Source organism: Erythrolamprus reginae, unplaced genomic scaffold (genome assembly GCF_031021105.1).
Source record: "Erythrolamprus reginae isolate rEryReg1 unplaced genomic scaffold, rEryReg1.hap1 scaffold_130, whole genome shotgun sequence".
Lineage (NCBI taxonomy): Eukaryota > Metazoa > Chordata > Lepidosauria > Squamata > Dipsadidae > Erythrolamprus > Erythrolamprus reginae.
Genome location: NW_027248546.1, coordinates 82,779 through 87,265, shown reverse-complemented (window position 1 = coordinate 87,265; position 4,487 = coordinate 82,779).

Here is a 4,487-nt window from a genome sequence, read left to right as displayed (position 1 = left end):
CAGAGGTCGACCCCCAGGCCCCTCTTTTGCCTCAGGGCTCGGTCCTCTCTCCTCTGCAACGTCTACATCAGTGGTTCCCAACGTGGGGCCCATGCCCCAGAGGGGGGCAATTTCATTTTTTATGGGGGCCATTGGAACCTTGTTTAAACCAGGTTAATGGCCTTTTAGGCTTCTTCCATGTGAGTAGTCCACTTTTTGCATAATTATATGTCACGGGGGGGGAGGCCTCAGGATTTTAGAGATGCTTAGGTGGGGCACGGCCAAAAAAAGGTTGGGAACCCCTGGTCTACATGGGTGAGATCATCCGACCACACGGGGTGAGGTACTGGCAACATGATGACCCCCAGCTGTCTCTCTCCACCCCCCACCCCCGTGTCAGTTCAGTGGTGGGTGGGACGTGCCGGTGCCTGGAGGCCGTGAGGGTCTGGACGGGAGTCGGCAGGCTCAGGCTCCACCCTGATAAGACCGAGTGGCTGTGGGCATTGCCTCCGAAGGGCTGCATTGACTGCCCATCCTTGGTTCTGGGGAGAGGGGGGGAATTGCCCCCCTCAGAACAGGTTCGCAATTTGTGGGTCCTCGTAGACTCACCGCTAAGAGAAGACCAAGCCTTGACAGTTGTGGCTAGAGGAACCTATTGCACCAATGGCGACCCTGCTTGGACCAGGAGGCTCTGCTCACGGTCACTCAGGCCCTTGTCCCCTCATGGCTGGATTATTGCAATGGGCTCCACATGGGGCTACCCTTGAAGGCTACCTTTGGAGACTACAGCTGGCCCAGAATGCAGCTGTGCGAGCCGTCATGGGAGCCCCTAGCCTAGGTGCACCAACATTACACCAATCCTCTGTGCTCGCTCCCGATTGGATGCAATTCAGGGTGTTGGCCATGACCTTTAAAGGCCGCCTTCTGCCCCACGGTTGCCAGAGACCAGTCAGGGCACACAGGGTTGGTCTTCTCCAGGTCCCGTCAGCTAAACAGTGTCAGCTGATGGGCTTGTGTGGCAGGGCCTTCTCTGTGGCTGCCTCGGCTCTCTGGAACCAGCTGCCTCCTGAGATCCGGACTGCCCCGCCCCTACTGGCCTTCCGGAAAGTGGTAGTCACCCGGCTTTTGCGACAGGCCTGGGGCCATTGATCTGATGGGGGTAACCAGCGAGATCCACCCATGAATGGGTTTAAGGGGCTTAACGGTTTAAATGTATTGTAACTTGTTTTTAAACTGTTTTGAGAGGTTTCAGGACTATGGTTGATGTCTGACATTTGTGCTGTGAGGTGCCCAGAGGGGGTTGAACAAACAAACAAACAAACTTGGCAGCCGAGTGACTGTAGACCACAATTTTGTATGGGAGGCCAATAGCCGTGACACCGATGGCAGTGGCCGATTGCAGCCCACGTCGCAGGGAGCAGGGCGTTGCTGACCGATGGTGAGCCCATGGGGGAGTCAGGGTTGGCAGGCAGGGCTGTTCCGGGAGTGTCTTCCCTTCCCTCCTTCCTAGGGGGCTCCACCATCACCCGCCTCCGGCCCTACCGGCAGTGGCTCAGGGTGGCCACTTGGCCAGTGCGGGGGCCTCGCGTTGGCTCTGGCCAGGAGAGACTCACCCGCAGGATTCGCATTCGCTGCCTCTCTCCCCTCCCACACATCCTGCAGGTTGGGGGGGACCCTGTGGCTGCCTTGGGTTGTGGGGTGTTTGCCCCCCCCCGTTCAGGTCGGGGTCAGCTGATTGGGGAGACCAAGTGAATCTGATGCTTCATTTTAGAAACATCTCTTGGGTCAGTTGGGTTTCCCAGACAGACTCATTCAGGGAAGGGTCAGAATGGATTTTGAACAGCGACTCTATTCCGCTTTCCCGTTTGGTCCAGTCCAGTGGTGGGACCCTCTGCCCTCACGGTTTCCTCCAACAACCACTGCACCAAAGTGCACCGAAAGCTACCGACTGGTTCTCCCAAAGTGGTGCGAGCGGACTGAGTCTCCCCACTGGCCCCAACCTGAAGCTCTGTCCGAGTTGCTCTTTCAGGGAGGGGGCTTCTCTGCAGGGAAGGACAGATTAACAGAAGGGGCCCTGGAGGTCATCTAGTCCAACCCCCCACCCAAGCAGGAGGCCCTGCACCGTTTCTGACCAATGGCAGCCCCGTCTCTTCTCAAAAGCCTCCAGGGATGAAGCTCCCATCACTTCTGAAGGCAAATTCTCTTCCACTAGTTGACCACTCTCACGGCCAGAAAATTCCTCCTTATTTCCAGGTTGAATCTCCCCTTGGTCAGTTTCCACCCATTGCTTCTTGTTCCACCCTCAGGTCAACCTTTGGAGAACAGCCTGACTCCCTCTTCTTGGTGACCACCCCTGAGATACTGGAAGGCTGCTTTCATGGGTCTCCCCTGGTCCTTCTTTCCATTCAACTAGCCATAAACCCAGTTCCTGCAACGGTTCTTCCTAGGTTTCAGCCTCCAGCCCCCTCACCCTCTTTGTCACCCTTCTCTGCCCTCAACATCTTTTTAATAATGTGGTGACCAAAACTGGATGCAGTACTCTAGGTGTGGTCTCACTAAGGCTTTGTAGAGTGGCACTAGTATCTCCCTTGATTGTATCCCTCTGTAAAGGCCGTTTAGGATTGCCTTGGCCTTTTTGACTGCTGCCGCCCAGTTGCCTCCTATTTAATTGGCTGTCCACTAAGACTCCCAGGTGCCTCTCAGAGTCGCTGCCATTAAGCCTGGTTTCACCAATACAGCCCCCACCCCCAAGGCGTGGAAAGAAAATTAGCTGGGAACTGTGGGTGCCACTGCTTAGCGGAAGAGGCTCCCTTCAGATGCCGCCTGCCAAAGAATTTTGGCTGGCAGGCTCCAGGAGAAGGGCCTTTCCTGCTGTGGCCCCCACCCTCTGAAATAGCTGCTTTCCCCCTCCTAGCCTTCTGGAAGAGCCTCCCAGCCTGGCTCTGCTACCTGGACTGGGGCTCCAGATTGAGCTATTGTGAGTTGGGGGGTGGCTGATGGGATAGGAGGTCCTGGTCCATTTTCTTGATTTCAGTCATAAAATTTTAATTGTTTTGTTTTGTCTTTTACATCTTTTTATAGAAACATAGAAGCATAGAAGTCTGACGGCAGAAAAAGACCCCATGGTCCATCTAGTCTGCCCTTATACTATTTCCTGTATTTTATCTTACAATGGATAGATGTTTATCCCAGGCATGTTTACATTCAGTTACTGTGGATTTACCAACCACGTCTGCTGGAAGTTTGTTCCAAGGATCTACTACTCTTTCAGTAAAATAATATTTTCTCATGTTGCCTTTGATCTTTCCCCCAACTAACGTCAGATTGTGTCCCCTTGTTCTTGTGTTCACTTTCCTGTGAAAAACACTTCCCTCCTGGACCCTATTTAACCCTTTGACATATTTAAATGTTTCGATCATGTCCCCCTCTTCCTTCTGTCTTCCAGACTATATTGTGTCATAAGCTGCCCAGAGTGACGGTAACATTGAAACGGTGGCATATGAATTGAATAAGCAATAACTCTGGGGCTGTGGAAGTCTTGGCGGCTTCTGTTTTTTCCTTTTAACCTGAATTAAAGGGTCAGCGGTGGTTCTGTCTTTTTAAGGAGCCCAGAAATCGGTGGCTGTGGGCAGCTCTGGTGCGGCTGCCTTCCCAGCTCTCCCGGCTCCTGAGCTCCTTGCCCCCTCTCGCCCACTGACCCCTTCTTCTCCCCCCATCAACCTTGCCAAGCACCCCCTGCTTTGAGCCCTGGCACAGCCCTTAAGGGTGGCACCTCTGGATCCTTCTTGACAAATGTACCTGGTCCTTTTATGTGCACTTTTGAGCACTTCCAGGTGTGGTCAATCACCCTTGGCCAATAAAGAACCCCAGTCCCTTCTTCTCCAGTCCACCGCAGCCCTAGAGATGCCCTGGATCTCCCCCCCCCAAGGAGCAGCCCCTCTGATTTCACGCCCGGGGGCTCTTGTTCAGGGGGCCCCTTCCACCATGTGGACCTTGGGAGTCCATCCTCACAACCCCCCCACCGCCTGGCCGGAGCTGACCTTCCGCCCCCTGTCTTCCCCGCTGGGCCTCCTTCCCTCCGGCTGAGAGGCACCGGGAGTTTTGCCCTCCCAACTTTGCTTGCGCAGCGATGGGAGGCCGAGGGTCCCCCGGAGGCTTGGACGAGCCCCGAGCAATCCTGGGCGCCCCTTTTATGGGCCCGCCGCCGCTTGGGTCCCTCCAGCTGGGCCAGGCTGACCGCCAACCTCCGTCCCTGGCCCGGGGAGCCCGCTTGGGGCAGAGCCGGGGGTGGGGGTCGTGCGGGGCGCTTCGGGAGCTCGGCCGCAGCCTCCTCGCCGCCCGCCTCCCCCGTCGGTGGCCGCAGCCGCGCCGCTCCCCCCGCCTTGGCGCTGCCCGGGCCCGGCTGAGCCTCCCTTCTGCCGGCGAGGCTGCGCGGCGGGCGGGCGAGTGGGGCGGGCGGCGACGTCACGGCGGCGGCGGGGGCGGCGGAGCGGGATTGCGCAGCCCCG